This window comes from Nicotiana tabacum, chromosome 10, assembly GCF_000715075.1.
Source record: "Nicotiana tabacum cultivar K326 chromosome 10, ASM71507v2, whole genome shotgun sequence".
In the NCBI taxonomy this organism is placed as follows: domain Eukaryota; kingdom Viridiplantae; phylum Streptophyta; class Magnoliopsida; order Solanales; family Solanaceae; genus Nicotiana; species Nicotiana tabacum.
Genome location: NC_134089.1, coordinates 5,038,827 through 5,052,215, shown reverse-complemented (window position 1 = coordinate 5,052,215; position 13,389 = coordinate 5,038,827). Strand labels below are relative to the sequence as shown.

The 13,389-nt window shown below is 35.2% G+C and overlaps 1 pseudogene; it reads left to right on the top strand.

Moving 5' to 3' along the window:
- The first annotated feature begins 287 nt into the window (after positions 1 to 287).
- LOC107811793 (pectinesterase 2-like) lies at positions 288 to 12,599 on the top strand (annotated as a pseudogene).
- Positions 12,600 to 13,389: the final 790 nt, after the last annotated feature.

Here is a 13,389-nt window from a genome sequence, read left to right as displayed (position 1 = left end):
GTTATCGGAATCAAACTAAGGCATTATAAAAAAATATTTACACAATTTTAAGGTATATTATAGGTAATTTTTACGATACATATGCATTAACTATTACTATGTTAAAATGGAAACTACATCGTGTGACATGTAAAACTACATAGTGATAGTTATCGGAATCGAGCTATAGGCATTATAATTTGCCTATATAAATAAATCATTCCTCTTTAACCAACATTTATCATTACTCAAACCATATTATTTCACATATAATACCAAAGCTACTGATCAAAACATCTGTTACACACATGGCTAAATTGATTAGTTTAAGTCTGTATTTTATTTTGCTTCCTCTCCTTCTTTCGAAGTTTAGGTCAAAGCTACTGATTTCTGCCGGACTCATAGTCAGTACTGCAGTTCCCACCCTTCTTAGGGTAACCCTATCTCAAGCTGAAAATGCTCGTAAAGAGATTTTAGCTATGAATATAAGTTCATTCAACGAGTTAGGGAAGTTGGCTTGGGCTGATTGCTTAAAACTTTACGAAGATACTTTTGATATGGTGTCCATCTCATTTAAATGATTTGGTAGCCAATTTTGTTGATTTGGTTTGGTTTGGTAGCGAACCTTGTTGAATTGGTATAATTTGGTAGCAAATTTTATTGACTTAGTTTGGTTTGGTAGTCAACCTTGTTGAAATTGTGAAAAGGGTGTGCGAATTGTCAAATATTGTAGGCTTTAGAGAGTGAGTTTTTTGGCTATAAAAGGAGAGCTTTAACTCTCATTTCTACACACCAACAAAGAAAGAAAAGAGAGAGAGCAAGATATTGTAGTGAGGTGAAAAAAGCAAAAGAACATTTATTTCTTTTGAGGGTGTAGTGGTTTTAGAAGTATTTTTACTCGTTACTACACAATGTAAAATTACTCGCTATAGTGATATCAGTTGCTCTTCTTGGTCGTGGTTTTTTCCCTTATTCAGAAGGGTTTCCACGTAAAATCTTGGTGTCACTTTTGCTGCATTTTTATTCTTGCTGATTTAACCATAATTTAGTGGTCCGCGTTTATCACTAATACCGTGAATATTATTTTACGGGGTTTATTCCCAACAACTTTGTATAACAGGTCCATCAACAACTACGGGAAGACAAATGATGTTCAAACATGCTAAGTGCAGCTATGGCTAATCATCAAACATGCTTAAATGGATTCCATGATTTCCAATTATCATCATATTTGGAGAAATTTCCCTCTGTGTTAAATGATTTAATTTCGTCGAAAATCTTTGCAACTCTCTTGCCATAAACAAAGCCACGACTTTACCTTCAGCTTCATTGTCATCACATTCCCAACTTAAGGGCCGACGTTTACTTAGGGGCGGAGTTGCATGGTCTGAAGGCGGTTTAATTGAATCTCAAACAGGTAAGAAAATGTAAATCGTCCCCTTTAACATGGGGAAAACAGTTAGTGTATTGGTAAATAATTTGATTCTAAACTTCGTTTAAGTGTTAAGTTTTAATTCCAAGTGTTACATGCATTCTTAGTTCTAACATAAGTTTTAAAGTCCATTGTTAGGATTTCTGTCTTCACCACTGGCAGATATATTTCCAGAATATCTTTCTGTAACCGACATGAAGCTTTTACAGCAAGGAACCCCAATAAAGGCCGATATCGTGGTGGCTCAAGATGGTTCTGGGAAATATAAGACTATTTCTGAAGCTTTAACTGCAGTAAATAGCATGAGGAATGGCACGGGGAGATTTGTGATATATGTGAAAAGAGGTAATTATACGGAGTATGTGGAGGTCGAGAATACCATGAATAATTTGATGTTTATTGGAGATGGGATTGATGCTACAATTATCAGTGGAAATAGAAGTAATGTTACTGGCTATTCAACTTCTGGTTCAGCAACTTTTGGTAAGTTTATTGTAATGTTATTAGAGAAATACTCAACGAGTTATTATAAGTATTTATAATTAAACAATTTAGTTATAAGAGATAAGAAAGAAGAACGAGAGTTGATTATTGCATTATATATTCATTAGTTTCTCTCGCCTGCATGCATGCATGCATCAATTATATTTCCATGCACGTACTCTTAATTAGTACAACACTTTATAACCCAATATTTTCATTTTGTGTTTTTATTTATGACTTAGGTGTGTCTGGAGGTGGCTTCCTTGCCAAGGATATAACCTTTGAAAATACAGCAGGACCTGAAAATGGCCAAGCAGTTGCTCTTCGTTCTGAATCAGATTTATCAGTATATTATCGTTGCAGTTTCAAAGGATATCAAGACACATTATATGTACACAAACAACGACAATTTTATCGCGATTGTGACATATATGGAACAGTAGATTTCATATTTGGCGATGCCACTGCAGTGTTCCAAAATTGCAATATTTACCTAAGAAAGCCAAAGACTGGCCAGTCAAACACTATCACACCGCAAGGAAAAACATGTCCTCATGAAAATACTGGAATTATAATACATAATTCGCGCATAATTGCAGCATCAGACCTAAGACCTGCGCAAGATTTATTTAAGAGTTATCTTGGTAGGCCGTGGAAGAATTACTCAACAACAGTATTTATGAAGAGTAATATTGATGGCCTAATTGATGCAACTGGTTGGTTACCATGGAGTGGAGATTTCCTACAAACTTTGTACTATGGTGAGTACAATAACACTGGAGCTGGTGCAGCAACTGGTTTTTACATTCTTATTTTGAACCCTCTTTACTACTCCCGCTAAACGTTACTTTTTCTTCATGGGAGATTCATCAGCTAGTCACATATAACCAAAAAAATATTTTTAATCTATTTGCATATTGAAATTTTTTGACGAAGGGGTTCGGTTGAATCCCCTTTATACTACTTAGTTCTACCACTAATTCTAACATTCTTATTTTATTCTTAATGATATTCCAATTTGTATGACATGTTTACCACATGATTCAAAGGATATTTTTGATATGTTATACATATATCTATTTAAGAACATAAAACTAAAAGTATCTTTAAATTATTATGATTTATACTATTTTTATGTAATTTTCAAGTATACAAAATTTTATTTTTTTAAAAAAACTTGAAAATATGTTTAATTTTATGGTCAACATTAAGAACTTTGGTCCTCATATTCGGAATCAAGCCACATACAGCTGATCGGAGGGAGTACTATGCAATAAGTAACTCTCATGTCACTCGTGACGCAACTCTCGTCAATCAGTACTCACACTCAGCACTCTCGCTCAATAGATATCTCATAATTATACCGCTGCGGCGTGCAACCCGATCCGTAATATATAGTCGATTGCGCTCACTGGGGGTGTGCAGACTCCGGATGGGCTCCTACAGCCCAAGCGCTATATCGCTGCAGCGTGTAGCCCGATCCATAAATATATATAATCCTCACCATCAGGTCCTCGACCTCTCTCAGTCATTAACCTTATAGCCACACGGGCATTTTAGTAAAAATCAGGGAATTCAGCCCAAACAGTTTCCATATATTTAAAAGTAGAGTAATGAAACTGAATCAAAATAAACAGGTAAAAATCATGACTAAGGATATGCTTTCAAATCAAACCCTGTGAGGAAAGTAGTAAAATACCCCTGAGGGTCCAAACAGTTCGGCACAAGGCCACAAACATAGTATTCAGCCCAAGTTAATAGATTCATTTCTAAAACTCATGGATATCATATACAGTTTATCAAAATATGCAACCATACAATCGCCACGGAACGGACCAAGTCACAATCCATACGGGAGCATGCCCATATGCTCGTCACCTAGCATTTGTGTTACCTCATTTATCAAAACAGTATGAAATTCCGGGGTTTCATACCCTCAGGTCTAGATTTACAAGAGTTTACATACCATAAACAGGACGAAAATCTACTCTGCAATGCCCTTGCCTCTCAACTCGGCCTCAAATCGTTTCGAATCTATCCAAAATTAGAGTCATAACATCAATACAAGCCAAAGAGACAAATCCCACTCAAAAATTATCAAATTAACCTCATAATCCCGAAATTGGTCAAACCCGACCCCGGGGCCCACGTCTCAAAATTTATGAAAATTACATCACTAGAATCTTTATCCTCCTACAAGTCTATACATACCAAGAACATCAAAATGGACCTCAAATAGCCCCTCAAATCCCCAATTTAAACTCTCCAATTTCAAGCCCTTATTTTCTAATTTTAACCCTTAATTTCCACTAGTTTCATGTCTAAACAGCTAGGAATTACCATAGAATCGAGTATTGAGTTCAAAAATCTTACCTTCAAGCGTTACCCCTCGAACCCTCTTCAAAACCTCTCAAAAAGCTCCAAGCCCGTCTCAAAAATGGTGGAAATGGTAAAAATTGCACGAAGGGAAGCTTATATACTTTCTGACCTTGGGATTTCGCACATGCGGTCCTTTTCTCACTTCTGCGGTACCGCTTCTGCGATCTACCCAACCGTATCTGTGGTTTTCACTTATTTCCCTTAAACCGCACCTGCGCCTCCCTACCCGCACCTGCGGTAACGCAAGTGTGTTCCTTCTTCTACACCTACAGCTCCTGGTCTTCTCACTTATGGACGCATCTGCGGCTACTTCCTCGCTCCGGCGGACGTCACACCTGCGGTTCCCTCTCCGCAGGTGCGGTTATGACAGAACCCAGCAGCTGAAGCTGCTCATTTTCAATACCAAACTTTTCGACAACCTTCCGAATTAATCCCGAGGCCCCCGGAACCTCAACCAAAAATACGAACAAGTCACAAATCATCATTCTAACTAATACCAACCTTCGGAACACTCAAAACAATATCGAAACATTAAAGCACCCTCGGATTCAAGCCTAAGGATTCCAAAACTTCCGAGCTCCGCTAACGATCAAAAAGTCTATCAAATCTTCTATGAATGACCTGAAATTTTGCATACACGTCACAAATGACACAACGAACCTACTCCAATTTTTGGAATTCCATTCCGAACTCGATATCAAGATTTTCACTACCAACCGGAAAATGTCAAAATTCCAATTTCACCAATTCAAGCCTAAATCTACCATGGACCTCCAAATTACATTCCGATCACGCTCCTAAGTCCTAAATCATCTAACGAAGCTATTCGAATCATAAAAATTAAATTCCGAGATCAGTTACTCACAAATCAACTTTCGGTTGACTTTTCCAACTAAATGACCAACTTAAGAGACTAAGTGTCTCATATTACTCCAAAACTACTCCAAACCCGACCCAACCAACACGATACGATAAAATGTAGTTGAACGACACATAAGGAAGCAGAAATGGGGAGAATGTGACTGAAACTCATGAAACGACCGGCCGGATCGTTACATCTTATTCCATCTGTCCTGATTTATGTAATATGTTTCGTTTCTTGTAAGTTAATTTAACTAATTTTTGAAGCTAAATTGAAATATTTTATCAAATTAATACTTTAAAAATTTAAATATTGAAAATTAAATAAAAATATTATAAATTATAATTTTTCTCATATCAATATAATAAAAATATATATTTTAAAAACAGTCAAAGTTAATATAATTTGAATCTCAATAAGCGAAAAGGGCCATACAGAGATAGGAGTACTACATTTTTAGATATTCATTTCTGAGTTATGGTCTTGTTTCAATAATTAAGTGTTCTTAAATAATAAGGTTTCACGCTCATATCTATATCCTATTAAATTTTTGAGTTTAAAGTTAAATGTATTGATGGTATAAAAAATATTTATACAATTAGGCCATTTAAAAAATAACCATATGCAATTTTATTTAATAAAATATTGATTGGTAATCTAATATAAATGGTAAGTAACTTGTAATAACATTCTGAATTGCATACAACATCAGATCGATAAAGTAAGTCATAAATGGAATTAAATTTAAGGTATCTTAAATTCTAGCCACATTAATGATTCTTAAAAAAACTTAAGTTTTAATTAATTAAGTACTAGTCCACCTGTACTTTCCTTTTTCGGAATCACATCATATTAATAGAAAAAGCTAGCAAAAAATTAATAAAAGGAAAGATTCTTCTTTCCATCCTCAATGACGAATCTATTAGGACACTTATATGTTTGTATCTATCTCTTACCTGTGATATATGCTTAATTTACTACTATTTAGCTTTTATATATACATTCGTCTTTCTTATACTTATAAGCAGACTGTTACTGATGACACACTCACGACTCATCATATAAAACGATGTACTTATCTCGTATACATATTTCTCACTATATATAGATGTTAGATCACAATTGACAAAAATAATACTCTTGGAAAAAGGTATAGCTACTATCGTTTCTCATGCATGCACAATAATTTCTTTATTTTTCATTGCATACAAAATAATTTCGTTATTTTGCATTGCATTGCAAAATATAGAAGCTTCTTTTCTATTGTTTATTTTTATTTTTTGAAAGAAGGGAATGAATTGTTCGTAGAACTGGCTAGGGTACGAGTCGAAATATTGCTACTTTATGTTTAAAAAACTTTTTTATAGTACTAAACACATACATGCTTTTATTGTATAAAATTAAGGCCATTTGGTTCCTCATTTTTCTTGTAATTTTTTTTTCCTAAAGTTTAAAAGTTATTCTTGTTATTGACATGTTAGTTCATTAATACTAGAGAAGCTAATTTCTCTAAATTTTAAAAGTTCTTCTAGTCCTCACTAGATTTTTTTTTAATTTCTTCGATTTCTATTCCGATAATTTTGATATATATTAAAATTTTCGATAACTCTTTGAACTAATTTTTGGTCATGGTGCAGACAATCACTATTTGCAAATGTGTTCCTCTAATTCTTCATACACCATGGTAAATATTTTCTTGAAATTTCTCTCTTTTATTTTATTACTAATTAACCATTGAAATTTTACATGATAATATGCCATAATTATTTGTTTTTTTTTTTTGTTGTGGTGGTGATTATTTCTTTGCCATGCACGTTCATTAAATTTCTGACTTTCTGCATGCATTTTTTTTTTTTTTGGTAGAAAACTTTGGCCCTCTTGCTCATTCTTAGCTTAACAAATACTAGCATATCATGTGCAAGATTAATTGGCAACTCAGGCAGTTTTAATGTCCTTGATTATGGAGCTACTGCTGATAGAATTACTGATAATTCTAAAGTAAGTCTTGTTTAATTTACGTTCCTTATATATATTGCGCTTAAGTATATTGATTAAAGATTTATTTTCGTTTATTTCCAGGCTTTCCTAAATGCATGGAACCATGCATGTTCGTCATCAGCAGGATCTCCTGAAGTGATTATTTGTCACGACCCGGATTTCCCACCCTCGAGAGTTGTGATGGCGCCTACTCGTAGAAGCTAGGCAAGCCATAAAATTAGAAAGTCTTAACTCTTTTGTTTTAATCCTTTTTATAACATACATTAACGAGCGATAAACATTTAAATAACAGCGGAATATGAGATTAAGCGGAAGACTTAGATAAAATGAACCAAAATAATAAGAAACTTCACATGTGCCTCTACCCAGAAACTGATGTCACAACGTTCACGGACTAACTATGAGTACTACAAATAAGTGTTTGAAAGAAAAGAACATAGTCTGTTTTGAGTACAAATGATAACAGAACATAAAAACTGATAGAAGAGACGTTGGGCCTGCAGACGCCTGCAGGGCTACCTCGGAGTCTCGGTGGACTGAAGGTTGGCTCCCCTACTACTGCTGACCAAGTGCTGCTCCGGTATCTGCACAGAGTGCAGAGTGTAGTATCAGCACAACCGACTCCATGTGCCGGTAAGTGCCTGGCCTAGCCTCGGCGAGGTAGTGACGAGGCTAGGACCAGACTCCAGATAAACCTGTGCAGTTATATATATACATTGAGGGAAATAAACTGATACAAGCAATAAAAGCTGGGAAGGGGAAAACATGCTTGGGGAAATAACAAATAAAGCAGAATCTCAAGAGAATTATAAGGAAATCAAAATTCAACTTCTAACAAGGATAAGGAAAACAAAGGCAGATTTCACTTTCGGTTCACATCTTGCTGCAGGCGTGCAACCCGATCCCATTTCATCATATCTTGTGGTAGGCGTACCAGCCGCTCCCATTTCATTATATCTTGTGGTAGGCGTACCACCCGCTCCCATTTCATTAAATCTCGTGGTAGGTGTACCACCCGCTCCCTTTTCATTAAATCTTGTGGTAGGTGTACCACCCGCTCCCATTTCATCAAATCTTGTGGTAGGCGTACCACCCCCTCCCATTCCAAGCCAAAACAAAAGCACAAGGAAATCCCGGCAAGGGAACAAAGCAATATATAACTTCCCAGTAAGGGAACAAATTAAAATAGTATAATAACTTCCCGGCAAGGGAACAACAATATCGAAACAAACATCCCGGCAAGGGAGAATCAGCTATAACCAATCTTAACTCCACTTCTACTCAGCTCAATTAATACTGATGCTCAGTCATAAATGAGTTCCACGAAAATAAACTAAATCCTTACCCAATATCGAGAATCATCCATTAAAGCATCTGTAGAATCATTTAGGAACACGACAAATATCAATTTAAGACTCACGGTCATGCTCGACACCAACGTATAGATACTCGTCACCATGCCTATACGTCGTACTCTACAAGAAATTAGCAAATAGGGCACAACTCCTAATCCCTCAAGCTAGGGTTAGACCAAACACTTACCTCGATGCCTCGAACACAACTCAAAGATCAATTATAGCTTTACCCCTATATTCCACCGCCAATTCGGTCGTATCTAGCCACAAATTACTTAATTACATCAATAAACACTAAATGAATCAACCCTAATGCATGAAAGTGAGTTTTCCAAAGTTTTACCCAAAAAGTCAAAAATCGCCCTCGGGTCCACATGGTCAAAGCCCGAGGTTCGGACCAAAACCCGATTACCCATTCCCCCATGAACCCAAATATATGATTTATTTTGAAATCGGACCTCAAATCGAGGTCCAAATCCCTAATTTTTGAAGAACCTAGGTTCTACCCAATACACCCAATTTTCCCTATGAAAATCATTGATGTGAAGTTGAAATCATGTTAAAAGATGTTAATAATTGAAGAAAACTACTTAAAAATGACTTACAATTGATTTGGAGAAGAAGGAATCCTTGAAAAATCGCCTAAGTGTGTTTATGTTTGAGAGAATATGAAAAATGGGTTTTAAAATCGGTTAAGTATAAAGTTGCAGGTCATAGGTATGGGAATTGCGAACAGTTCGCACCCCGACCCCTGATAAGCTGGGAAATGCGAAACAGGGTTCGCATTTGCGAACCCTTCAGAAATCCCAAACTTTTGCATTTGCGAAACTATTGTCGCATTTGCGACTTCGCATTTGCGATCCCTGGCCAATAGGCAAACCTTCGCATTTGCAAAAAAAACCTCGCATTTGCGAGTCAAGGCAGGCCTAGGCTGGTTTCGCATTTGTGATCCAGCCTTCGTATTTGTGAGCCAGGCTTTGCAAATGCGAAGCCTGCAAGCCTGTTCATACCAACAAAAATTTTCTGCAATTTCTAAGTTCAAAAATGCAACCCGTGGCCTATCCAAACCTCACCCGAGCCCTCGGGGTTCCAAACCAAATATACGCACAACCTCAAAAATATCCTACGGATTTGTTCGTGTACTCATATCACCAAAATAACATCAATAACAACGAATTAAACCTCAAAATCGTAGAATTTTCTCAAACTTCTTAAAACATCAACTTTAGTAATTTAGGTCCGAATCACGTCAAATGACATTCGTTTTTCACCAAATTTTATAGAAATGTCTTAAATCATATATAAGACCTGTACCGGGCGCCGGAACCCAAATACGGGCCCGATACCATCACGTTCTAATCAAATTTCATTTTAAATTTCCTTAAACAATTTCTGAAAACAATTTTCTTTAAAAATTCATTTCTCGGGCTTAGGACCTCGGAATCCGATTCCGGGCACACGCCCAAGTCCCATATTTTCCTACGGATCCTCCGGGACCATCAAATCACGGGTCCGGGTTCGTTTATCCAAAACGTTGACCGAAGTCAAATTAACCAAATTTTATCATTTTTCATAGATTTTTATATTTAAGCTTTCCGGCTACGCGCCCGGACTGCGCACGCAAATCGAGGTAACTCTAAATGAGGTTTTCAAGGCCTCGGAAATATAGAATTTCATTTTAAAATAAGTGATGTTTTTACTTAATAAGACATTATAAAACATTATTTCTCCTAATAAGACATTTTTACTTAATCCTGTGATGTTTAACGGCCCTTGTAATTCTGGCAACATCAAATTTCTGGTAACGGCCCTATATGTATGTTCTAATTTATGTGACACAATTACTATTTGAAAAGTCAAAAAAAATTCTTTGTCCATGTTTTTTTAAATACTTTTTAAATATATTGAATGTGTCTTATTATATTTTTTTATATAATATTTAAATATGTAAGTTTTATTTCAAAAGAAAAAATAAAAAACTTTATGCTCGGATTCACACTGAAAATTAGTTTATTTGATTCTCTTACTTCGAATTACGCCACATAAAGTGGAACGAACGGAATAGTATTAAGTCATTAATATTTTCTTAATTCATATATATATGACTTCTCATATAGATATCAGGGAGACTTCTTAATGGTTTATATGTTGATGGCTTGGGATCCATTGATGGCCAAGGAAAAGAATGGTGGGATCAATCATGTAGACACCATCCTAATATGGTATGTCTTAGTCTTTTGTAATATGCTATACTTTAGTGAAAAGTAAATTATATTTCAAATAATTTGTCATTTTTAAAAAATCAAAGGTATATGTATGTATGATTTTTCTTCCAATTTCACCCTTACTACTTCATATTGTAATTACAATTAATTCAAGTAATACATGATAAGAGTAATTTTATAAAAATCCCCTCATGATTAATGCTATTAGTTATATATTTACAGTTTTATCCTCCTTTTGTTTTTCAGCCAGGATGCACAAAATTAGCTTCTACTGTAAGTTCTCTTGACACCCTTTAATTTTGAATTCTTAATTAACTCGAAGGGCTCGTTTGTTACGAGGGATAATGGATAATTAATCTCGGGATTAAATTTGAGTTAAGTTTATCCCACATTTGGTTGGGATAAATTGCGCCGAAACAACCCCTAAGAGAATTGATAAACTCTATTTAATTTCACTAATAAGTAAATTATATTCGACAGGCCATGAAGTTCCTTTCATGCAATAAAAGTTCCATAAGCAACATCAACTTTATCAATAGTACACAAACTCATATACTCGTTAGGGGTTGCAATGATTTCATGGTCGAACATGTATTTAGCCAGTCTCCAAGATATTCTCCAAATAACGATGGAATTCATATTCAGTCTTCTCAATTTGTGACCATTACCAATTCTAATATAAGCTCTGCTACGTGTTTTTAACCTATATTGTTCGAACTCTTTGAAATATACTGTTGCATGCCCTCGTGTTGAATCTGCCAAAAATGCATTGTTTTTTGAGGATTCATCACATATTCGGACGATATTTTCGAAGAGTCTAAGTAGAATTGTTCTTAGCAATTGTCCAGCGTTTCGTGTTATGATATTCTGTTTTTACTATTACTTATGTAATGACTTGTTTAATTTGGCCTTGTGATGGACAGGGAATGATTGTATTTCAATTGGAGATCATAGTTCTTATATTAATATATCTGATATCCATTGTGGACCAGGTCATGGTATAAGGTTGTTTCTTTTTCTCTAAAGTACTTAATTACTATAGTCCACGAAGTATCCCGCATTCACGCAGGGTTCGGGGAAGGGTCGCACCTCTAGAGATGTGACGTAGACAACCTACAGTAATGCAAGCATTAGCAGCTATTTCCACGGCTCGAACCCGTGACCTATAGGTCACACAAAGACCTAGTGATTCTTAATATGTATTTTTTTAATAAGTCAAGATTAAATTCCAAAAGGTAATGAATTTTAATCGTACTGCTTATATATATAGGATCACAGCATTGGAAGCTTAGGAAAAGGTGGTAATTTAACTCAAGTGGAGAATATCAATGTGAGCAATTCTTTCTTCTCCGGAACAACAAATGGAGCTCGTATCAAGACATGGCAGGTACATATAATGTAGATATATTGATCATTTACCAAAAAAAAAAAAAAAAAAAAAAAATCAATTGGAAAAAATTGACTTCTTGTTAAATATATGAATAGGTTGGCACAGGATATGTACGAGATGTTCGATTTGAGAATCTTGAATTCAACTCTATGGACAACCCCATTATCATTGACCAAAATTATTGTGATGTCCGAGGAGCCTGTAAAGAAATGGTAAAACAAGTTAACTTTATTTTATTTTGTTACATATGTATACATAGTTCGAATTAATATCGAACTCATGAGTTTTTCTTTTTTCATCACAGCCAATAGGAGTACACATTAGCAATGTTGTTTACGAGAACATGAAAGGAACATCAAGTACAGATATAGCAATAAACTTGAATTGTAGTAATTCAGTGCCATGCACTGATATTACACTGCAACAAATACGGTTAACATCAGCAACTCTTGGAGGGAAAGTTACAGCATATTGTAAGAATGCTCATGGCCAATAATATGGAGTTGAACATGCTGGTCCTTGTTTAAATACACAGTAGGTCTGATTTGTAGGAACCCGTACACTTCAAATTGTGGACTCGTCTCTGCATATCTAGCCTCTAAATATATGAAGTAGGAGCTTTAGACAAAATTAGAAAGATATATAGATTTCGTTTTTTTCTCTTATTTTTCTTAGTATTGTTGGTTTAATATGTAAAGTTGGTAGTAGGCGGAGTCAGTAACAAGATGAATGCATATATAAAAATTCATTTATTGTGATTATTATAAGCTTGGTATTTTAATTGCTCTCTCTGTTTCTTTGTTTCAATTTTATGTATCTTAATTTCAATTTTAAGTATCTTAATTTCAATTTTAAGTAGGCGGAAAATGAAATTATAAAATGTTTGCGTGACGACCAATGCCGCCACTAAAAATGGGCATAGTAGGTCACCAACTTAAAGGGGCGACAAGCCAGGCCAACTTTTGGTGGCGACTGTTAAGGCTTTTAGTGGCGACTTTGATCGCTGCAGAACGTTTTGTCCTTTCAAAAGCAAACTCTCTTTGCCACAATCCCCTTAACTTTATGACAACTGCAGTTGCCACAAATACTATCCTTTTTAAGACAACTTATATTTTATTTGCTTTAGACTTCCATTATATCAAAAAACAAATTCAATGAATATTTGTTTTGAGTTCCTTCAAAAGATTATTCCTGCGTATCTGTGACGACCCGGCCAATCGTCTCATAAGTTACCATTCCGTTTTACCCCACTTCTACTTTTTTATGCTTTGTTTATCCGTGTTATG